Source organism: Marmota flaviventris, chromosome 10 (genome assembly GCF_047511675.1).
Source record: "Marmota flaviventris isolate mMarFla1 chromosome 10, mMarFla1.hap1, whole genome shotgun sequence".
Lineage (NCBI taxonomy): Eukaryota > Metazoa > Chordata > Mammalia > Rodentia > Sciuridae > Marmota > Marmota flaviventris.
Genome location: NC_092507.1, coordinates 89494396 through 89520899, shown reverse-complemented (window position 1 = coordinate 89520899; position 26504 = coordinate 89494396). Strand labels below are relative to the sequence as shown.

Below are 26504 nucleotides of genomic sequence, written 5' to 3'. Positions count from 1 at the left end.
TCTGCATACCTGAATTTTAATCAGCATATCTAAAATTTTTTTTTTCTGGTACTCGGATTGAACCCAAGGTAATTATCCACTGAGCCACTTCCCCAACCTTTTCATTTTTCATTCTTTTTATTTTGAAACTGTGTTTCACTAAATTGCTGAGGCTGGCCATAAACTTACAATCCTCCTGCCTCAACTTCCCCAGCCACTGGGATTATAGGCATGCACCACACATGCCCAGCCAGAATTTTAATCTGATACTTTATAATATTTCAGGAAATTAAACATGTTTATATTTTAGTAATTATTGTTTAAACATAAATTGAACCATGAAATGAGTGAACTAAAGAGAAAACGGTGACTTGAAGGAGATTTTTCTACATGGTTATATGTAATTTAGCCCTGAGCCAAATCTAATCTTAATCTAAAATACTGCATAATATCAGAGTCAAATATACCTGTCAGACAGGAGCCTTATGAATAAACAGATCTTTCCATGCCCATAAAAACCTATCAGATTTTATACCAGAACACAAATATTAGAGAATTTTCAAAGACTGTGAACTTCTGGACAACACAGTGGAAGCCTTCATGAATGCAGGGTCCAGCACTTGACCAGGGGACTACAATTGGGGATGCGTTTGACCCCTACAGCCATTAGGAATGAGCCATTTCTCAGCTACCATGCCTTTAAATTCATCAGCATTAAACTTGATAAAGCCCACTTCTTTGAGATGTGGATCTTATGGCAGCCCGGGAACTTGAACTTGGCCCTGCATAGGGTCAATCATATGTCCTGTTCTGCAGCTTGGTGAGGATGGACATGTTGCTTGGCCAGCGTGAACCCTGGCCACCATGCTCTGAGTTTCGCAAACCAACCATACACCAGTCTGGAGCTTGTCAGCCCCAGCACAGCACAGTTCATTGTAGATGCAGATAACATAAAAAGAGTAGAGCCATACTTCAATTATGAAAGCCATCATTGCCACAACTTATTACCACGTACTTGTGGGCAGCCTCAGAGGCTTCAGAGAATAGCTGTTCATATTCATCAGATACTGTGTGACCTTAGAATAGAAACTCATCCCCTTCTGCCTTTGTAGGCACAAGGTCAAAAATGCAGATCTTGGCATCAGGTCCACCTCTGCAGAAATGACTACTGCTTGTTCTTACTATACTGGTAATCCTAATTATAAACTGCTTTTAAAGTCAATATTTTATTTAAAAATTCCTGATTTAAAAAAAAAATGTCTTTGAGGGTTGTGGATGTTAGCTCAGTGGTAGAGCTACATTTTTCCTGGCATGTATGAGGGCCTGGCTTATGTTCCCAAGACCGCATGCGCGCGCACACACACACACACACACACACACACACCACACACACACACACACACACACACAAATCATCTTTGCTCTACAGTACTAAGCACTCCAAATTTACCAGGTTAGAACATTTCAGGTCCCAGCCCCCACAGGCATTTTCCATAGTGGATACTTAGATGTTCAGTCATCAATTCAATAATATATTCTTTTTATTTTATACTCAACCAATTATATATAGCAGGACCCTGAGAAAAGCATCACTGCTTTAAACTTTCCTTTTAGCATTGAGAAGTCACTGATTAGGCCCCTAATGAATAGACCCTTCCCTGAGCACCACATGTATACAGATGTTCATACTCAATTCATAACAGTTTTCTATTGCTAGCGCCTATTTTTTCTTTATCAAACTCACGTACAAGCATACACTTATCTATTTAATAATCCACACTTTTCCCACTAGAAAACTAGCTCTTTGGAGCAAAAGAGCAAATCATTAGGTAGATCAGTGTGTGTAGCAACATGCCTAGATTTAGAGATGTTCAATAAAATGTCTTAAATAAGTGGCAATTTGTCACTTCTATACATATTGCCTCTGAATTCTACAAACATTAAGATAAATATGAAACAAAGATATTAATGGTGGGCTGGGGATATCACTCAGTTGGTAGAGTGCTTGCCTCGCATGTGCAAGGCCCTGGGTTCTGCAACACCACAAAAGATAAAAGGTTAAAGACATAAATGGGACAATAAATTGGTAAGTGCAATAAAATATTAAAATATATATAGATATATAGATACAGTAAAAACTACTGGTGAGAGTCAGGAGTAGTAATTATCATTATGGTATAAAAGTATATGTGAACTTCTATTATTATTATCATTCTGCTGATCAAAAAAATAATCAGAGGTAAATTAAATCTGTCAAAACTTAGGGAAAATCCCAGAACTGGAAACAATGGAAAAATGTAATCAAAATAAAAGAAACTGTGAAATTGATGCTTGAAAATGCAGATGCATCAAAACTAAAGAAAGATACCACTCTCACTCTTAAGCACTGACTCACTAAACAATAAGAAAGTAAAAGAGGACATGGCAGGACAATTGAAATCTGGTTAGAGATGTGGACCATAACCAGAAACCTAACTCAGTTTAATTAAGCCCAAAGCGGGAAAAAAATAAAAACAAAAACAGAATACAAGTATTAATACTGAGAGTGCTACTACTAATTAATATAATGAAATTATTAAAATGAATATAATAGCTCATGTATATCAAGCACTGCCTATATTCTAGGGGTGTTGTAGGTATATGTACTGTTATTCATGACTGAAAACTTCTCTGTGAGGTAGATGCTGTTTTCATCAATACATTACAAATAAGGAGGTTGAGATGCAACAGGTAATATGCCTAAGATCTCAGAGGTAATAACTAGAAAAAGAAGGTTAAATCTAGCCAAACCCATTCTATTATTCCTCTCAGGTTGAATAGGTAATAAATATATATTCCAGACATACAATTAGATTAAAATCTGATAGAAAAATAAAGGTAAAAAGATTGTAAAACATTCAGGGACTCGATTTTTTTCTTTCTTTTTTTGGGGGGAGGCATTATTTTATACTAGGGATTGAACTAAGGGGTACTTTACCACTGAACTACACCCTCAGTCCTTTTATTTATTCATTTATTTTACTTTCTTTTATTTTTGTACTGGGGATTTAACCTAGGGACACTTTACTACTGAGCTCATTCCCAGCCCTTTTTATTTGTATTTTGAAACAGAATCTTCCTAAGTTGCTTTGGGCCTTGCTAAATTTCTGAGATTGGCCTTGAACTTGTGATCCTCCTACCTCAACCTACTGAGTCCCTGGGATTAGAGGCATGTGCAACTGTGACTGGCTTTTTTTTTTTAATTTTTAAAATTCTTTAAAAAGAAACAAGCAATCCAATTAAAAATGGAAACACTCCTGACAGACACATCATCAATGAAATTTTAGAGAGCACATGTGCATAGGAAAAGATGCACAGCATTATTTTACATAACATAATTTATTAGGACATTGCAAGAAGAAAGCAACACTGAGATGTCACTACACACCTATTAGAGTGACTAAAAGCCTCATGCTTATAATAACAAAAGCTAGAGAGGATGCCTAGCAACAGGAACTCTCACTCATCACTGGTGTTAAGGTGGTAGTCACTTTGGAGGAGAGTTTGGCAGTCAGATGGGAAAAAAAAAAAAAAAAAAATATATATATATATATATATATATATATATATATATATATATATATATATATATATATACATACATACACACACAGTCCATCAATTGAGCTCCCAAATATTTACTATTTGAAACATAGTCACACAAAAATCTTCACATGAATTTTTATCAGACCTTTATTGATAATTACCAAAAATTGAAATTCACAGATGCCACCCAAATAGAATTTATCCCAGATATGCAAGACTTATTCAACATTCATAAAGAAAATAATGTATTCTATCAAACTAAAAATAAAAGTTTACATGATCATGTCAATAGATGCAAAGAATTTTGACAAAATTCAACACTCATTCATAATAAAACCTCATAGTAAACTTGGAAAAAAGGGGAACTTCCTCATAAGATTATATATATATATATAAATATATTATTATATAATATTATATAATATAATATAAATATATATATATATTTAAAAAAACACCTAAGATCAGGAAAAAAGAAAAGACTGTCCACAGCCAGTCAACATCATACTGGAAGTTCTAGCTAATATCCTAGGTATAACATGTACAAATTGGGAGAAAGAAATAGAGCTACCTTTATTCAGAGATGCCATGGTTTTACATTTAGAAAATGCAGAAGAATTAACAAAAATAACATATCCCAGAAACTAATAAATAGTTATAATAAGACTGCAAGACACATGAGTAATATAGAAGAGTTAACTACTTTCTCATATGTCAGCAATAAATAAGTAAGAAGAATCTGGAAATAAAAACACAATACTATTTATATTAGCACACCCTATAAAATTCTTTTGTTTAAATCTAATGAAATATGCACAAATAAATATGAGGAAAATCATAAAACTTTAATGAAATCAATCAAAGAAGAACTAAATAGGAAAATATTCCATGCTCATGAATATAGAAATTCAATATTTTCAAAATGTCAGTTCTTCCCAATTTGATTCATAAATTCAATGCAATCCCAATGAAAATTTTAGCAAGTTATCTTGTAGATATTGATAAACTGATCCTAAAGTTTAAATGGAGAGTTAAAACAGCATAATAACCACACAATAGTAATGAAAAGAATAACATTAAAAGATTGACACCATCTGATTTCAAGACACAGTATAAATTTATAGTAGTCAAGTCACTGTGATATTGCCAAAGAACAGAAAAAACAGATCCAAAATTTTCTGTTAGAATTGAGAGTCCAAAAATAGACCCACAAAAATAAAGTTAATTTATCTTTAGCAAAAAGGACAAAGGCAATACAAAAGAAAAAAAAAAGGTCTTTTCCATAAATGGTTGAAATATTAACATTAAAAAAAAGTTTTGTGCAGAATTACACCCTAAAAAAATTAACTTATAATTGATCACATTTAAAATAACAATTCTAAAACTCTAAAATTCCCAAAAACTAACATGGAAAAAAAAGGCTGGAAGACCTTGTGTTTGTCAGTTACTCTCCAGATAAACACAAAAAGCATAATGCCTAAAAGAAACAATTTATACGATGGAGAACACTAAAATTAAAAATGTCTGTTCTGTGAAAGACATCATCAACAGAATCAAAAGACAAGCCACAGACTGGGAGAAAAATTTGTGTAAATATGTGTCTAATACAGGAATGTTAACCACAATGTAGAGAGAACTTTAAATCTCAGCACTCAGAAACAAACGTCTAATTAAAAAAATAAGCCAAAGACTAGCAGACACCTCACAAAATAAGATACACAGAGGAAAGAAAATATCATGAGAAGATTCTCCACTGCATATGTCAGGGAAGTGCAAGTTAACAGAATAAAAAGACACTACTACATAACTGTTACAATGGCTGAAATTTAAAACACTGACAACAACAAATGCTGGCAAGGATGTTGACTAATAGAAATTTTCATTTATTGCTCATAACGTAGCACAGCCTAGGAAGATAAATTAGCAGTTTCTTACAAAACTAAAAATACTCTTACCATACAATCCACCAATTTTACTCCAGGGTATTTATCCAAAGGAGTACTTATATGTAGTATAACCATATCAGAATTGATAAACTGGATTGCTTTCAGTAGCAACTTTTTCCATTAGAATACAGTGCTTGTGCATAGTTTTATTTGACTTCTGTCTTACAAACTACTCATTATGAAAGTTGCTTAAGTCAGCACTTTCCTTCCAATGTTCTTGACTGAAACTTATATATTTGAAGTACAAATAGATTCTGATCCTTTTCAGCATTTGTACTTCAAATATATGAATTCTGATAGGGGTATACTACATATAAGTGCACAAACACCCTCACACAGGTAACAGTATGTAACGTTTTATTTGTAATTTATAACAGTTTTATTCATAATAATCATAAAAACTTGGAAGTAACCACAGTATCCTTTAGTAGACAAATAAAAAAGCTGATAATTCAAATAATAAATATTATTCGACACTAAAAAAGAAATGTTTTTCTCTTCTCCTGGTATCTGATTTCTGGTGAACTCCAACACATAGCAACATTCAATTTTTATCCCAAACGTATAGTTTTGACTTATAGCTTTACTCTGAGGTAAAAAGTTTACACTGTTTACTATTTCACTCTTTTTTCCCCATTTATGTTCCAAAGTGCTAATATAACCATGAAATTTGGGATCTTACCCTTTCTCATTCTGATTTTCTTTTCCCGAATGATCACTCTGATGTTACTATACTATTTGAATTCATTTAATGTTTGGTTTTCTGTATGACTCACTATATCTTTGAAATGTGCAAACATATTTACTATCCATGAGATTATTAAAGTCATCAGAATATATAACACTGAAGAGAGAATAACAGATTGGAAAAAAGTAAGAGAGAGGCCCACACAGATAATAGAAATCATGAGAAAGTAAATTAAGGCATGAATACTGGAGAATTTCAATTTTTAGAAAATAGAATGAGAAATCAAAGAAAGAAACTAGTTGTTATCATTTGCAAAATAAAAGCCTCAGACTAATTTTCTATCTAAAGCATTATCAATCCTCAGCACCTCCCCCCACACACAAATAGCTAAATGGAAAAGCTCATCTGACAAATCAAAAGCCTGATTTAAACACTGCACAAAGTGTGCATGTATTAAAATAGCATATGGTACTTCGTTATGTACAATTTTGTATCTTTATTCCTTTGCTAAAACATAAATTAGTTTTTAAAAATTTTGAAAGCCAACATCAAACCTCCAGAAGTTATGAATGAATGTATGCAATATGTATGTGGCTATACAAAACTATAATCTAAGGAAAATTGTACTCTTTGAATTTTTACAAGATTTTTTAAACTCAATATTATGTAGTTTGTAAAAGGAAAGTGAAGGGCAAACATTTAGATCTGAGAAAAGGAAAAGATTTTGCTTTTATAATTAAAAACTGGCATTCTCTAGTATTCTGAAATGAATAAAATAATACTAAAATATTTATTAATTTAAAATTTTACTAAGAAATCTTAATCTTTTTTTCATCATCTATTCTTTCACAATCCACTTTCATGGTCATTGTGAATTCCCATTTATTTGTCTATTTAATTAATAGCACACTACGTTTTAACCTTCAGAAAAAAATGACATTCAGATTGTTATTCTCACAGGTGTCTTTAAATCGAACTTACTTTTTTGTGTATTAAATTGTTTATTTTCCCTGATTTCTTCTTTGCTAATCATATTTCTTGAGTAATGAACCCTGATGCTTCAATTTTGCATTTATTCGGATAAATCATTTTGAAATACTAGTATTAGAGGTTATTATTTTAAATATCCTTACCAGAGTCAAAAGAAGGTCCTCTTCAATTCTATTGTCTATTTACTTTGTTTAAATATTGACTAAGAATGGCAGGAGTCAATAAATTTGTACTATATTCTGAAAAAAAAATAGTGTGTCCTCTTTTTCTGAATACTTCCCAAATCTCTTTTCTACTTTTACCTTAATATTTTAACTAATTTATGTATTTAATTTATGTATTTTATTTTTAATTGTTTCCTATAGAAAATTCCACCTCTTCCACTAGAACATAAGCTCTATGAAAACAGGAGAACAGTTTTGTTTCCTACTATTAGAGTTAGGAGACTAGAGATCAGCTTGATTTAAGCATTTTATAAATATCTTTAATAAATGAAATTTTTCTGCTATATGTTTAAAAATAGTAATACAATAAATTAATTTTTCTTTTTTATGGAGAAATCTGTATTACCATCATGGACATTTTCCAATTTCAATTAATGTTGAACAATAGGTTTTGGCAGGAAAGACTGTGAATAATAATCTTATTCATAAAACTCATATATACAACACATTAATTTGGATTTGTGAGAAGTAATTTTCCAATGTAAATTTAATTTATATGAAGTTTAAGAAAATAAGAACACTTAGAATTGTAACAATACAAAAGTTATTTGCATAAGTAGAATCACCCTCTCAATCCCAAATAAGTTTTCATTAATAGGTTACCACAATTGAAATTATAATATTCATTAGATTAAGTGATTCTCTCCTTTGGCATGTTTTTTTAAGCCAGGAAGGAAATGATATTTTGTTAGTTATTAGTTTTCATAATTTATACAGTTGAAATTTTTAATATCTTCTTACAAATGCATTTAAATGCTCTGTGCAGCAGATTGCTCCTCCAATTCTAGACTTTTCAGTTAGTTGAAGTAACAAAGTAAATGAATTGGTGCATAGAAGTCCCTGATTATACTTGGTTGATTTATTATATTAATGTAGATGAGCATTAGGTTTCATTTCAACCTGGTTCTCTAAGATCATGACCAAATTATCAAATTTCCCACAAATTTCTCCAACTCAGTGCCTGGATCTCAAATTCAATATATTTGAAACTAAACTTATTATTTATTTCCTCTCTCTACTCTAAAATGCCTCTTGTGTGTTCTCGCCATTACTGACACATAATAATTCAAGCTGTGAACTTAAAGATCATAGTCTACTCTGTATTTCATTTTTTACTCATCCTGTTTGTGTCAAATAATCATAGTGGTTTTACCCATAAACATTGTTTTAATATATTCCTACTCTCTATCTCATCTGCAACTGAGCAAGTCTTCTACCAAGGCAATTACTATGACCTCTGAATTAAATTCCTGCTGTTTGTTTTGTCATAACTCCTTTTCAATTCTTCATACTTCTTTAATATGTATCCCCAAAATAAAAGTCTCATCAGACCATGTCCTTGTCTAAAATTCTACACTGATTCCTGGAAGCTTACTGGAAATTCAAATTTTGTAGCATACCAAATAAATAAATCTTTCACTACCTCAGTTCAGATGGCACATTCATCTTTTGCCCTCAGAGAGCAGAGCTCCTGATTCTCTGGTTTTGAGATTTCAGAATTTCAGTAGCATTGCCTTCCCTACCCCTTGTTTTCAAGCTTTTGACGGTTAGATCATCCATCTTTCAAGTCCAGACTTGAACTAATTGTACCATAAACTCTCCTTGTCCTTCAGTTTCCAGATGCATATCATGAGACTTCTAAGACTCTGTAATCACATGAGCTAATTCCCACAATCAATTTCCTGTTATATATATATTGGGGGGTGGGTACTAGAGATTGAACTTGGGGGCACTCAACCACTGAGCAACATTCCCATCCCTATTTTTTGTATTTTATTTAGAGACAAGGTCTCACTGAGATGCTTAGCACCTCTCTAAGTTGCTGAGGCTGGCTCTGAACTCACGATTCTCCTGCCTCAGCTTCTCAAACCGCTAGGATTACAGGCCTGTGCCACTACGTAGGGCTACTTTTATATATCTTAATGTTATTGGTTCTGTTTCTCTGGAGAAGTTGGACTAATAGAGTAAATATGTTTCCACATCATTCTCTGTCACAGACATACTTCCTTTGCATTGAATACCTTTTTCCTAATATCATGCTTAGGATTCTTTATGACTTGAAAGTAAAAATATCATCATTTCTTTCTATTATTTTTCATTATTGGGGATTAAATCTAGGGCCTTATGAATGGTATGTGAGTTCTCTAACACTTAACTATATCCTTAGTCCTTTTCATTTTTATTTGGAGACAGGGTCTTGCTAAGATGTCCGTAACAAATTTGAACTTGCGATCCTCTTGCCTCAGACTTCTGGAGTCCCTTGGATTACAGGTATGTACACCATAAACAGCTTCAACATTTTTTTAAAACTTCCTCAATTGTCCTGGAATTGTTCCAATGAGTTGCTTCTGTATCAACCTTCTATATGCCTCTATTTCAGAATCCTTTAAGCTGCACTGTAATTACCTGTCAATGTATTTGTTCAACTAAGCCAGATACATTGTCTTGTCTTTATCTTCCCCGAGTTTAATACAGTGCCTAGTGCACAGATGTAATGTAGTGAATTTCTCATTGTGGTTATTGTATTGGAAAATTAACTCCAGAATTTGGATTTGATACTTTGCACATTTCCTATCATTTTATTTATATTCTCTATTTGGAGATACAGGATTACTATACCTTCCTTTATTTCTTAGGCATGGTTTCCTTTAGAACTTGCATCTACTTATGCTATCTGCTTTGCAAGATCTGTCTGCTAAGTCTGACATCTAGTCCTTCTCAAAGGTTTTTTTTTTTTTTTTTTTGGTATCGGGGATTGAACTCAGGGGCACTAGATCACTTAGCCACATGCCCAGCCCTATTTTGTAATGTATTTAGAGACAGGGTCTCACTGAGTTGCTTAGTGCCCCATCATTGCTGAGGCTGGCTTTGAACTCACAATTCTCCTGTCTCAGCCTCCCAAGCCCCTGGGATAACAGGCATGCACCATTGTGTCCAGCTTCAAAGTCATTTTTATTGCCTATTTTTTTCTTATGTACAGATCACACTATTTTGTGTTCTTTTATAGTTCATAATTATTCTAAGCAGTATGTCATGGCAATTTCAAACTTACACCCTCCTATAGAGCTTGATGTTTATTTATTTTCTTAATCATTGGCCTGGACTATTTCAGATAAGGTTCTATGATTCCTTCTGTGTATAGCCTCTGATGTTATTCTTCAGAAGGTACACAGCCTTGGCATATACATAGTTGTGTTGGATTTAGTAGATTTCATTGAATTAAAAGGTGTTTCTATTTATTGCATGTCCTTAGGACATTTTTAGAGACTTAAAATGATTGGAGGTTTTTGCAATAATTCTCACAAATTATAGTTGTTTTTCTGAGAAAAGGATCTATGGGGCTCTTAATGGTGCTATTTCAGAAGTATCTTTCCTGTGCTCTCTGACTTTACTACAAAATGTTTTAGTATTTTAATAAGAGAAAAAATACATTTTAATTATTTAGAAAATTTGTGTTGTAGAAAACTTGCCCGGTCTGTGGGGATCAACATATGAAACTTCTATATTTGTTGAGGTAACAAATATTACTGGCTCTTCAGAAATTTAACTTGTTAAGTGATCTTTGAATATAGGTATTTACCCTGTCTTGAAATTCCTAATAAAATAATTTTACCTTATATACATTGCAATAGATGATACTATGTACATTGGGTAATTATGGGTGGGAAATACTTCTTATGTTTGTTTATATTATTCTATCTCAGTGTTAATATATGATCAATAGAAGTCATCAGAATTAAATTATGAACATAAAAGAGGAATTTGGGTTTAATAATCCACAGCTTTGGCAAATATCCAATATTTAGAATCTGTAATAAAAAAATGAGTTGCAGAATATAATCAAATGCAACAGAACAGAGAGTTTAGAAAGACATATTTGAGAGTTAAATTCCCTGGGAAAATGTAAAACTTCACTTCACTTACCACCCATAATCAAAAATCACAAGTGATCAGTGTGACTAAGATCAAGTAAAACCTGTTGGTTGGTGAAGTCTTAAAAAACAGATGTTCTTAGTTACACACACACACCTGTATCCATAAATGGCTTCTGTAAAGAACCAAATAGCTCAATTTCATTTGTCATCTTTCAGTCTCGATTATGAGTGTACTACCTCCCAGTCCCCATATAAGTCTCTCATGGTGTACAGATTTTGAACAGCCCAAGGGTATAGCATAGATCTATTTATATAATTAACTAGTGCTTCCTGAAGCACATTCTACAGGACACTAATTACATCACTAAATAACTGCAAAAATGACTTTCCTGAAAAAAAGTTTGAAAAAAAATGTCATCTATTGTAGCCTATTTTTAAGATATTGGAAATCTTCACTAGCATATTACTTCCTGGAATATAAATCCACCATAGTCAATGAAACTTATTTCATTGTATTTTAATAAATATGTTTGTTCTATAATCTGTTGACTATAAAGCTCTTTATTATAGTAAATATTAAAGTCCCTGGAATAATATTTTCCTTATATACTTTGGAAAAGTTCTACTAGATATATTGGATGTTGAATACATAATGGGGTATTTTATTCATTGATTAAAATGTATTTATTGAATGTATACTTTGTGTGAAACATGAATAAGGCATTGAGTATAAGATAAAAGCACAATAAATTAAAGAGATATCTATTATTACAAATAAATATGAACATAACTTATTCATGATTTTTATAAAATTAAATTTTCCTATTGTCTATATACTCCTCTTAAGAAAAAAGATTTTCAATGATTATATGAATGTTGTCTATAAAGGATGTTAGCATCAATACAAAATTAATATTAAAATATGGACATTTTATATGCATACTTGTTAGAAACTCATTCATAATTAGTGTTACCACAAGACAAATATTTGCATTAGGTTCAGAAATAATTGTGATTCATGGTTCCAAGTGCCCTTAGAAGGTAAGAAGGAGAAGCAAAATCTCACTTGATAAAATTCTTCATATTATTTCATAATATAGAAAGAAAACTTAGGGAACTGAAAATCACATATCAGTGTGACAAAATGATAAAAGATGCAGTTGTAAATGGCCTTTTGCTAAAATGCTTCTCTAAGTTTTTTTAAACACTTTTTATTTGTTCTTTTTAGTTATACATGACAATAGAATGTATTTTGATATACCATATACCAAATACATGGTTCCCATTTTTGTGGTTTTATATGATGTGGAGTTATACTGGTTGTGTGTTCATATTATGAACATAGGAAAATTATGTCCAATTTATTATTCTGTCTATCCCATTCCTGTATCTCTTCTATCCCTTCCACTCCACCCTATCCAATCTAGTGACATTCTTCTTCTCCCTCCTCTGACCCCCACTTATTTTGAGTCAGCATCCATCTATCAGAGAAAATAGTTGGCCTTTGGTTTGGGGGATTGGCTTATTTCACTTAGTATGATAGTCTCCAATTCCACCCAGTTACTGGAAAATGCCATAATTTCATTTTTCTTTATGACTAAGTAATATTCCATTGTGTCTATGTACCATATTTTCTTTATCCATTCATCTGTCAAAGGGCATATTAGTTGGTTCCATTATTGAGTTATTGTGAATTGCACTGCTATAAACATCTATCTATGTGGCCACATCACTGTGTTATGCTAATTTTGAGTCCTTTGGGTATACACTGAAGAGTGGGATAACTGGGTAAAATGGTGGTTCTATCCCAAGTTTCCTGAGGAATCTCCATAGGGCTTTCCAGAGTGGTTGTACCACTTTGCAGTCCTACCAGCAATGTGTGAGTGTGCCTTTTCCCCCATATCCTTGCCAACATTTATTGTTGCTTGTATTCTTGATAATTGCCATTTTGATGGAAGATTAATGCTCTATCTGAGATGCAGGTGGCAGGAAAAAAATTCAAACTATATACTGCATTAAACCAAGTAGTTCTTGTTATGATGTTTACAAAGTTGTCACAATAGACAGAAATGATATGACCAATAATTGTCAACAAATAAACCCAATAAATTTGAAAAAATGTTTTACAATTTCAAATGGTGGACATGGTGGGAATAGAAGTAATGTAGGATGTGGTGATTATGAGGAAGGAGGAGAAAGGGTAGAAGTAAAAAAAAAGTTAAAGGAAAAGTGAAGAGAGAGCAATAGATATTGGCTGTTAGCACAAAGAAATAGAGAAAGAGATTCAAGGGAAACTCTGTACTTACACACTCCTTGTTCTCCCTAAAATACAGGCTCCTTTAATTCACTTACTCCTCCACTGTGCTTGTGGAGGGACAAGTCTGAGTGGTGTCTCCAGCTGTAGCAATGGCTGTGGTCAGAGAAAAAATATTTTAAAGTAAAATTTTTAAAAAATTAAAAAAAATACAAAACAAAACTGAAATATACTAATTAAACCTCCTAGTTCTCAAAAAACTAATACATGAAAAATAACTGGTTTCAAAAATGCTAGAAATGAGAAAAAAGAAAAAAATATGAATATGCATAAATGTCCATGAACCATTAAAGTCACAAATAAGCAGAGAAAAGCAGAAAGAAGAAGAACGAGGAGGAGGAGGAGGAGGAGGAGGAGGAGGAGGAGGAGAAGTCGTGAACAAAAGTTAATTGTTTCTGTTGGAGTTCAAAAGATTCTCAGCTTCCATTCTCAGGAGTTATGTGGGGTTATCTGGAGCATGATGCTCACTCCTCCCTGGGTTGGGGGGTTGCTGGGGAGAGAGAGGTAATCCTATAGACAAAACTCCTAGAGGGGGGATTTGGGCTTAGGTAGTTGCAGGCTCTTTGCTGAATGCCAATTGATTTGGAAATTCTAAATCAGTACACCTCCAGGGCCCAGTAATTGCTGGTCCACACTGGAAGACTGTACCCAGGATCGCCCCTGGTTTCCCCTTGTGTGGTGGAAGAGCCAATTCTTAGTCCACTACATCACCTGTGGAAACCAAGTTTCCTGGTCTTAGTTTCAGTCTCCATATTCAGCCTCTCCCTACCCTGCCTTTCAAATTCCTGGCCAGGCCTGTCTCCCCCAGCTGGTCCTGGAAGCAGCCACATTAGAGGGGGAGGGGCAGAACTAGATGGATTTCCAGCTGTCCCTTGTGTAAACCTCTCTTCATGTTTGATTTACTCCTGGTCACTTAGGCACACTCTATGTTGTGCAGTGTGGTTTTGCCAGGCCTGTATTAAAGGCTAGACTCAGGTTTACCAGGACTTGGCTCCCTCAGCTGCTGGTCCCTAAGCTGTAGTCACAAAATGCTTCTTTCCTTAATCCTCTGAATGCTGCTGGGAGAGATGTGGTTTCTTTCCCATACAAGTCTATTGTGCCATGTGCCTTTCAATTTAGTCAGGCAGTATCTTTGATCTCTAAACTCTGTACTTAGACACGCCTTGGTCCTCCTAAAAATACAGGTTCCTTTAAGTAATTCCTTTACCCCGCCACTGGCTTGTGGAGGGACCCCTCTGACTGGTGCCTCCGACCACAGCAGGGGTTGTGGTCATAGAGATTTCTTCCTCATTTTATTTTATCCAGAGTACCCAATGTGTACCTGAGTAACCAATGTGCTTTGAGTGTCCAATATTAAATGCCATGAAGGTTTCTCCCAACTTTTTTTTAATCACCCATCTTGCCGAGAAGCTACCTGTCTGCTTTATTGGTCTCATACCATGGAACAGCCAGGAAAGTCACCTGCTCTATTCCACCATTGTGAAAACTACTCCCCTCTAAATTTAGATTGTAATTTTAGAAATTCCACTAAAATTTCTTACAAAACACATTTATATGGACATACGAGTTCTTAAATATTAAATCTTCACGTATGCACTCTCTCTATATTTTTATAGTACTTTTTGATAACATACACTTTCAATCAGCCTGAAAGGAGATATACAATCATACAAAACATTCCTACAAACCAACCTGCCTACCTATTAGATAATCATGATCTGATATCTTACAGAGGAAACTATTAGGATCCTCAGAAATTCTATACATTAGAAGTGACCCAATTTAGAATTGTATGATAAATTCTAGTTCCACTTACATATATGGAACTCATAGTTCAAACTTCTCTATCAAATCATTTAATTCCAAAAAATGTCTTAGATTAGGTAATATGATAAATATCTGTCATCATACCCTCTATTATGTCTGATGACACCCTCTGAAGTTGACCCCTATTTCCTTTGCTTTAGTATATTTGGCATATACTCCTTGTTTATTTTTTGAGTCTATACAAAACTTGCTACTATTTGATCCATTCTTGTTGATCCTAACTGGGGACCACATTGACAAGACATTTGACTAGTCTAAGAATGCCACCAATTAACCAATTAACAAGAAATCACAAGCAGAAGATAGAAAAAAGATTTTCTGGAATAAATAATTTGGAATTAGATATAAGAGTTTGTGTGTTAAAATAATCATAGTAATTAATATGAGAATGTCATTCCTCTGCTGACAAGAGGCTAAAATTGGATGGATCGTGGAATATTGAAATGCAGTAGGAGATTTTAATTTTCCATATAGGAACCTTTTAGATATTCACTTTAAGGCTACCTCCTATGATATCTCAAGCATGGTGACATCAAAAAAGAAGAAGAAAACAAAAAATAATAAACTATGAACAAGGACTTAGTCCTTTTATGCTAACTCTAAATCCCACTGAGTTAAATGTTTTTAAAATGGGAATCCTGTTTTCAGATGCATGCTTATATTTATATAAAGTGCCACCATGATCTGTGATCATAATAATCAGTAACTATTTATTAAATGCTACAATGTTCAGGTTTCCATCTCACTAGGAAGACTGGATCATGAAAATTCATTTTGGACAGTGGACTGAAATAAAAACTAATTCAAAATTAAGAAGAATTTATCTAGGCATGGAGGCATTTATATGTAATCTCTGGGACTCAGGAGACTGAGGAGGAGGATCACAAGCTGGAGGCCAGTCTCTGAAACTTAAAGAGACCCTAAGTAAGTTTTTGAGACCCTGTCTCTAAATAAAAAATTAAAAGAACTTGTGATGTAGCTCAGTGGTAAAGTATCCCTGGGTTCAATCTCCAGTACCCCCATATATACATAAAATAAATTATCTATATATAATAACAAATTATAAATGATAATAAATTATATATAATGTCTGTTTATACATTATATGTAATGTTATAATACATAATAATAAATTATATATATTATATATATAAAAAATAAAAGATTTTTTAATATTCTTGTCCTTCTATAATGAAGGGTCTATAGGAAAAAAATATTATAATTTACCCAGCATAGCTATGCAAAAACATCTGTTAAAGTTGGAAATTTCCCTAAAAGAGAATCCACAGTGATTAATGTCTCTTCAGGAGCAAACAGCCATCAGCACAGCTGAGGAAACATCTTGAAACTGAGATACATGGGCACTTTGATGAAGATATTTCCAACTGCCAAGGTTTTGTGTTCTTTTGGGACTTGCTGAATTATTTATGGCTAAGATTCTTTCTTTTTTATTATTTTTTGGCTGCAGCCTTTATCCTAAAAAACATAGCTCTCTCTGTTGTTGCTTCCATTCTCTAAGTGTTAGGCAGGGACAATGCATGCCCTGAAAACTAAGTGTCCCTAACACCCTCTGTGTGCTCTCAGGACAGATGGCATGGTGGAACACAGCTCTCCTGGTCTATTTGTGCTGTTATGATTCAATACCCTAAACTGGGCAATTTATAATGACCAAAAATGTATTTCCTCACAGTTGTGGAGGCTGGAAAAAGTCAAGACCAAGGCACTGGTTTCTGCAGCAGGCCTTCCTGCTGCCCCATCACACAGTGGAAATGTAAAAGGGCAAAGACAAAGGCAGAAGGTGCCTGAAACTGTCCTTTTATATTGGCATTCATCTCACCCATGAGGAAAGACTCCTTACAGCTTTATCACTTCTAAAATGTCCTTCCTCCTAACACAACCACACTGAAAGACAAACTTTAACATGAATTATAGGGCATAAACATTCAAACCACAGCATTTCACCCCTGATCCTCAAAGCTCATCTCCTCTTCACCTACAAAATGCATTCCCTTCATCCCAATAAATGAAAGCCTGAACTTGTACCAGCATCGTTTCCAAAGTTCTAAGTCTCGTCTAAAGATCAATGAGCAAGACTCAAAATATGATTCATCTTGAGATGAATTCTCTTACAGCTGTGAGTCCATAAAGTCTAAACAAGTTACATCCTTCCAAAACACATGGCAGGAGGGCCATAATATGAACATTCCTGTTCTAAAAGGGAGAAGTCGGCAAGAAGAAAAATGTAAAAGGCCCCCAATTAAGTATAAAACCTAACATGGTAAAGAACATTATGTGTCAATGCAGAATCATTTCTAACTCCATGTTCTGTCAAGTGGACATACTGGATCAGGGGTTGAGCCCACAAGGTTCCCGGTCTTCCCAGCCCCATGATTTGCTGGACACAGTCCACCTATGGCTCTAGTAGGTTGGAGACAGTTGTCTATGGCCTTCCGAAATTGAGGTGCACACTGAAGGCTCCACAGTTTTGGGGTCTTAAGGATATCTTGCTCTCCTAATCTTACTAGGCATTGCCCTGGTTAGGACCCACTGCATACCCCTAGTTCAGATGCTCTGTCCCTATGATGAACCTGTGTTTGAGACCCACATAAGGTAGAATGCTTGCCTAGTAGGCATCAAGCAGAGGTTTTAAATCCGAACACCACAGAAGGTAGGGTGAGTGCTTTCTGGGCCTATGATAGATGGAAGGGTATCCTCAAAGACCTGTGAAATGCCTTTAGGGTCATTTTGCCACTCTCTTGATGAACAGCATTTGGCTTCCTTCATTTCAAACTAACATCTTTATCAAAACTACACTGGAGCTGGGCACAATGACACACGCCTATAATTTGGAAGGCTAAGGCAGGTGGATCACAAGTTCAAGGCCAACCTAAGCAAATTAACAAGGCCCTAAGCAAAACTTAGCAAGACCCTGTGTCAAAATAAAAAAAAATAATAATAATAAAATAAAATAAAAATGGGCCTGGGATATGGCTCAGGGATAAAACACTCCAGGTTAAATCCTCAGTACCAAAAAAAAAAAAAAAAAAAAAAAAAAAAAAAAGAAGAAGAAAAAGAAAAGAACAGGAATAAGAAAAGCCACTCTTGAATTTCTTTCCTAAACACATGTTCACATGTTCATTCTTTACAAGGCCAGGATAGGGATTTTCCAAATTGCTAAATGTGCTGCTTCCACTTTAATTATAAATTCTATGTTTAAATCATTTCTCTCTTCTCACATTTTGCTATACACAGTTAAAAGAAGCTGTGCACTCCCCTGATTATCTTGCTGCTTAGAGATGTCTCTGCCAGATATTCTAGATTTTTGCTCCAAATTCTATCTTTTATAATGCTGATCAGAATGGACACAATGCAGCTAAGTTCTCTGCCACCTCATGAAGGATGACCCTTCCTCCAGTTTCAAACACTTGGTTCTTCATTTCCATCCAGGACTTCACCAGAATCGCCTTTCCCATTCATATTTGTACCAGTATTCTGATTCTAACCATATAAATAAGCACTTGAACATCTGCCTACAGTTACCTTTGAAGCCTTTAACAGAATTACACTTACCACTCTGTTCATGGCCATACAGACTTTTTATCATAATTACTTAAAAGCTATTTCAGTCTTGACTCATTACCCTCTTCTAAAACTACTTCATTATGTTCATGTATTTGTTATAGCAATACCTAACTTCTCTGATACTAATTTCTGACTTAGCCCTTTTTGTAATTCTATAATAGGACATCTGAGACCATTTAACTTAGAAAGAACAAAATGTTATTATCCCACAAGTCTGAAGATGGAGAAGTCCAACATCAAGGTACCAATAGTCTGGGTATCTGGTGAGAACCTGGCTTTGCTTTCACTATGGCACCTTGGACATTGCATCCTCTGAAGGATGAAAAGCATTCTTCCTCACATGGCAGAAGAGCAGAAGAGAAACCTTACTGTTTCCTTAAGAGTAGGAGCTTTTTATAGTTGTATTGATCCATTCATTAGAATGGATGCTTTTCAGTTACCGAAACACCTTCCATTGGGCCCCACCTGCTGACACTGTTGATGTGGAAATTAAATTTTCAAAACATAAATTTGGTAGGAATTAAAAAATAAAACACACAAATCAAACCAAAACAAAACAAAACAACAAAAACAAACAAACAAACAACAACAAGAGCAACAAAAAATACTCAAGCCACAGCAGTAGCAGACTGGGTGGTCACATGACATGAAGGATCCTCTACCTAAATTTCTCTTCAGAAGTACACTCAATCTCCAGATACTAGAATAATTGACTGCTCCTGGTTCCCATATGTCTCACTCAGAAGAGAACTAAGCTGAAGAAAACTCTCTTGCTCAAGAATCCATTCTTCTCCAGGTCCATTGACTGATCAGCAGACCATGGACACAAAGCTTTATTCCTTGGTCCTATTAGAACAAGTATTTGCAGAACCTTCTCAGTTCCAGAGCTCCCCATATGGCTGATTTAGCTCTATTTCAATAACCACACTTAGCTCCACCTCTTCTGTCTAATTCTACTTCCTCTATTTTCTCACAGATCTCCCTAAAGAACTCCTCAATAATCCTCCTGAATCCACATACACATCTGAAAGCCTGATTTCCTGCAAACACCCATTTAGGTAGGTCCCTATTTTCCTACCAGCAAATTGCTGGTCTTTGGGATGGATAATCTTTAATATATTTCTTGATTTTAATATTCTATCATTGCAAACCATAACTCCTCACTTACCTCCCACAGTTATATATGCTTATTTTATTGTGGTATGAAGAAAATTAATTAATCTTGATCAATTTATGCATTTTTAGTGGATGAACTTTCCATTATCATAGAAGCTATATAAATTTTACAAATTACTCCTGATTCTGGGATACATTCTGGATAATTGGGGCAATGGATAATGACTAACATAATTAAGATTTATTTTGAGCACAGGTACTATGTAAGTGCTAGGGAACACACATAATTAATATAAGCACTTATAATAACAGCTTTCACAATTTAAAAGAGGCATGGGCTTATAGAACTTTTATGAAAATTGGTATGACAAAAGTGGTTGTCTACAAAATAGTGCAATTATGTATTAAGCATTACAGTACTTTAATTATACAACTAAGCATTTCATACAGCGGGAGAGTAAACACAGACATAAGTTCAGTGTTAATAATTAAAGCAAAATTGTTTTGATTAAAAAAGCACCAGGACAAAGATATCCAAATAACCAAAGTAATCAATTTGGAGACCATTCTTGATGAAGATATTTAATATTTTACTCAATCTCTGGAACATCAGTGAAAACAGAAGAAAGGACAGAGAGAGACAGCTTTTAAATTGTAAGAAAAGTTCAAAAGCACAACTGATGTATAATGTAGAACCACAAAATAAATGGAATATATGGCTTAGGAAACCACATTTCTTAAAGGTTGACACATAGCTACTATAAATTCCTATTTTTAAGATGCATTAAAGGATTCTCATGAAATTTTATTGATTAGATTCTATTCTTACAATCATAGCTTTGACAGAATAATTCACAAGATCCGTAAATGCTAGATGCTACATTCTACTATAACTGTTGATACTTGGAAATCATTAAACTTTTAGAAAAGTCTACTTTCGGAGAAGCTACAGTTTCCAATGCTTTTTATATAGTTTTAAGTAGTGTAGTATAAATGATACATTGCTTTAAACAAAAAAGGCTACAGGCTCAGGTGCTTGCAGATTCTTGAAGCTATCAAAAGTTTTACATGTTAAAATGACATGACCAGGGACTGACAATTCTAAGAAAAGAGAAAAAGGTAGACAACTTTGCATAGCTTTTGAAAATGACAGATTCAAATGATAAATCTAGCTCAATCGGATGAATTATAATGACTCTATTCATGTTTGACAAGTAACAAGAGGATTAGAAATGGGACATTTGTTACTGTTCTACCCATCTTAAAACATATAATCACAACCAATGGTTATTTTTCATTGAGTAATACTGCACCCTCCAAAACAGGAACCAAAATGGCTTTGGTTAAAAACAGAAATATCAATCTTTTAAAAATTACTGATGAGAGGAAATATTTATGTTGCTCATAGGAGAAATAAAAAAGTATTCCAAAGCAGGTTGAGCAAATTCTAATCTGTTAAGCACATATACGTCCCGTGTGGAAAAAAAAAAAAATGTGTATTTTACTTTTCGATACCTACTCATTAAGGTAAAAGGAAAAATATCCTGTCTAGATCTCTTTTCTTTTTAAATCAACTCAGAATATGTTATACTGTGGGATTTATCATATCTTGTACATCCTTACAGTCTTTTTGGTTTGGACTTCCTTCAATTAGTCCAAATATATTGATAATCTCAAAAAACAATTATCAGAGGATGCAAGATTTATATTAATGGTTGAGTATAAAATGAGGTAGAGGGGAGAAAGGATGAAGTTTAAAGAGGAATTTAGGAAATAGAGTTAAAGCTTTTAGATAATATTTGCAAGGAGTAACAATGGAAAAAAGTAATGAATCAGGGCTGACTACCTGGATTCTGTTTTGTGCAATAGATGAAATAATGTTCACTGTGAGGGTAAGTTGGAAGATGATATGTAAGGATGTGAGGGGTAGATATGATTGGTTCCTTTTTGAACTGATTAAATTTGAATCCAAAATATCTGTTATATTTAATAGGAACACAGATCATTTTATTTGCCAGTCAATGAAATAATTTAGGTGGATATATGTGACATGTATTAACCCACTATCAGAATATTGGTATATTTTATGTAGGTAGAATCAAGAAAAATCATGTTCATAGTAATTTCAAAGCCAGAAGGAAGCTACATCAGTGTGCTCTTTCCACAATGATAACTCATTGACTAACATCTAAATGATTTTAATGACATTCAACAATATCATTTATTTTTGGTTCTTGAATCTCTGGTTAAGCTAGGTTAAACTAAAACAGCACATAGCTAGGATCGGTTCCAAGATATACACTGGGTCTGGGTCTGTTTTGTCTCAGCCTCCTTGGTGAGTGGCTGATCAAGACAGTTATGCCTCATGCCAAAGTTAGGAGTATAAAAAAAGTAAGCTAAGCACACTTTAAGCCTCTGTTTAAATTCTATCTTTAAACATCACAATGGCCAAAGAAAGTCATGTGGCCAAGCTACAAACAAGGAGGCAAGAAAGGACACTGTGTATTTGACAGGTTTTACAGATGGCAAGGCACCAGTAATTCATTGCAGATGACCTCTATTTTTGTATGAATTGAATTTTTGCTGCACCTGGAAGAAAACTAGTAGAATGGAGGCTTAAACAATGTGATAAAGGCTAATGGGGAAAAACATTTTGTTCAAGACAATTTTGGAAGAATTTCTGGAAAACTTACCTTCCAGAGTTATATATGCTTAGTTTATTGTGGCAGTAGGGGAGCACATACAAGATGAAAACCTCAAATTTACTGTTGCACTGAGGAAAACATTTTATGTATCCAAGAATCCTTCCTCAGTCTTGGTAAATGTGTATAATTCAAAACTTTTGCTGATACATATATGTATTACACACACACACACACACACACACACACACATTATTTGGGTTTATGTCAATATTTCCTCATTCTAATGACCATACAGGTCTCTTGATAATTGAAACTGTTTTGCAGCTGCTTGTAATGCCATCAGTAACTTGAGTCTGCTCTTAATGAAGTTTAATGATGTTGATAGCATTGCATAAAAAATAGGATGAGATAATGTAAGCAAGTACTTAGCACAATGCCTGGCACAGAACAATAGTTTTTACTTTTTTCCCCCTTATTATCCATATAAATATTTTTTAAAAAAATAAATAGAGGAAAATGGGAAGCAATTAAATCAATGACAATATGAAATCAGATAGTGTATGTTTTCATACTTTATTTTGCAATTATTGTACATAGTATGGACCCTTTGTTTCTCTAAGTAAATTTTAAAGTCAACTTGTATTTTATGTCTTATTTTCATGGTTTTATAAAGAACTATTAAAATTTCATTTTCCAAAGTTTGCTTCCACTACTTAGAAATAGAATTGATTTTTGTATATTAACTATGTCTCATGACCTTCATAAATTCACTTGGTAGTTGAAGTAGTCTGTAAATGCTTTTGGTTTTTACATGTACAATTACCTAAAAATAAATATAGATTTTTTAAAACAATTTTTTGCCTTTTATTAATTTACCTTGCCTATTGCACTGGATACATTTTTCAATGTTTTCACTACAATATTAAATTGAAATGATAAAAGCAAACATCTTTCACTTGGTGAATTTAGGAAAGCATTCACTATTTTACCATAAAGAATAACATTACCTCTAGGCTTTTCAAAATTCTCTTCTTCAGAACAAAAAGATTCTTTTATACCTAATTTACTAAGAGTTTTTAATCATACATGATTGTTGTAGTTTATAAAATGAGTTTCCTGCATTTACTGAGATAATTATATGTCATTCTACATTATTCTATAAAATATACTAATTACTTTTGAAAAAGGGAAGATTTGCCTTTGAGATACTCTATTATGATATGTTATCTTTTTTATATAATGCTGAATTTGATATACTAGTATGGTGTTAAAAGTCTTATGTCTAAGATGATGAGAAACATTGGTCTGTAATTTTTTTTTTTTAGTACCTAGGACTGAACTCAGGGGCACTCAACCACTGAGCCACATCCCCTGCCCTATTTTGTATTTCACTTAGAGATAGGGTCTCACTGAGTTGCTTGGCACCTCACTTTTACTGAGGCTGGCTTTGAATTCTCAGTCTCCTGTGTCAGATTCCAGAGCTGCTGGGATTACAGGCATCTGCCTGGTGACTGGCTAATATTTTTAAATAATAATATCAATGTCAGGGTTTCTAGCCATGATAGATCAATTTAGGGATTTGCCCTCCTCTATTTTTTAAATAAGTTTCTGTATGATTAGTATAATTTCTTCTTTTAATATTTGTTAGAATTCACAAGTACACTCATTTGGGCCTGAAGTTTTCTTCCCAGTAATATTTTGATTACTGATCAATTACTTTAACAAATATAAGGCTGATCACATTTTTTTAAATTTCTTATGTCATCTTTGATTCATTGTGTGTTCCAAGGAATTTGTCATGTTTACTGACTTAAAGTTATTAATAATACTCCATTCTTGTTCTTTTCCTTATTTATGATGATGATGAAGAAGAAGAAGAAGAAGAAGAAGAAGAAGAAGAAGAAGAAGAAGAAGAAGGAGAAGGAGAAGGAGAAGGAGAAGGAGAAGGAGAAGGAGAAGGAGAAGGAGAAGGAGAAGGAGAAGGAGAAGGAGAAGGAGAAGGAGAAGAAGAGAAAGAAAAAGAAGAAGAAGAAGAAGAAGAATGGGGGACTAAACCCAGAGCTCTTTTTCACTGAGATATATCTTCAGCCATTTTTTACCTTTTACTTTGAGTCAGATCTCACTAAGTTGCTAAGGCTGGCCTTGAACTTGTGATCCTCCTGCGTTAGCATCCCAAGTCACTAAAACTACATGCCTGCACCACCACACCTGGCTTCCATTTTTTTTTTTTATGTCTGATGGATATGACTAATGTCCCTTATTTTAATCCTTACACTGTTATTTTGTGATTTCTTTCTATTTTTTCCATAATAAGGTTTATAAATTTTATTAACTAAATTTTGGTTTTGATAACAATAATATCTTTTCAAAATTTTAGGCTTATAATTTAATTTCTTTGTTCTCATTAATTGTGTTTAGGGTAGAAATCTAGAATATCTATTTAGACTTACTTATTATCTAAAATAGCTATTTAATATATTAATTATGTAATCTAATTTATTATAACTCTCAATTTCTCTCTGAACACAGATTGAATCCATAAATTTAGACATGATATACAGTCATTATCAATAAATTTAATTTTTTTTACTTGTGATTTCTTCAACATATTTAGAAATATGTTGTTTAATTTCTCAATTATTTTTTTCTTTTTTTGGTATAGGGGACTGAACACAGGGCATTCTACCAGCCCTTTTTATTTAATTTGAGACAGGATCTGGCAAAGTTGCCAGGCTGGCATTCAACTTGTGATCTTTCTGCCTCAGCCTCCTGAGTCACAGAGATTACAGGCCTGTGACACCACTCCCCAAAATATTTGTTTTATTTAAGTTACACTTTGTTTTCTAATTAATTTCTATTGGCTTTAGAATGTGTACCCTAGAAGACACCAATCTTTTGAAATATATTAATATTTTATTACTCAGAACATCATTTTATCTTGAAATCATGAAGTCAGATCCCACCAGTACTTGGAAATTTTGGAGTTGTAGAATGTATCAGGTCATGATTTTTAACTATGCTTTTTAGACAGTCTACATTTTTAATTCTTTATGTTTAATTGTTCTGTCAATTGCTAAGATAATGGTGCAAGACTTGCCTATTTTGTCTATTATTTTCTTTAGTACAATCAGTTTAAACTTCATTAAATTTTGGGTTCTCTTATTTGGAAGATGCAAGCTTATGTTTGACAAGTTTTTCTGATAAACTGACTCAGTTAGCCTTATGAAATGCTACTTATCTTTGGTAATATGACTTTTCTTGAAGTCTTTGTTGGACATTATAATTACTCCATCAGTATTTAAAATGTGTGTGTACTTGTGAATATATATATATATATATATATATATATATGTGTGTGTGTGTGTGTGTGTGTGTGTGTGTGTGTGTACTTTGTGTGTGTTATGTATCTATATTATATACTTTAAATATGTAAAGTTTATTTGTCATATGAATATGTCCGTTTATTTTCATTGAGTTTGAATTTCTTTGCCTTTTATTTGAAGTGCTCTACCCCTATATATTTTGTATAATTATTAAAACACTGAACTTAAGTTTGCTATAGCATGAGTCATCTTTTATTTTTCCCTATTTTTATTGTTTTTTTTTCCCTCTCTTTCTAATTTTTAGTCTTTCTTTAGTTAAATGAAACAGTTTTAGTATCCCATTCTAATTTTTGCATTAGCTCTTTAGCTGTACATCCTTCTATTATTAAATATTTATTGACTACTCTAGG

The 26504-nt window shown here is 33.4% G+C and overlaps 1 pseudogene; it reads right to left on the bottom strand.

Moving 5' to 3' along the window:
- Positions 1 to 577: 577 nt before the first annotated feature.
- The window catches only part of LOC114098913 (large ribosomal subunit protein uL16-like), a 95749-nt pseudogene continuing 69822 nt past the window's right edge, over positions 578 to 26504 (bottom strand).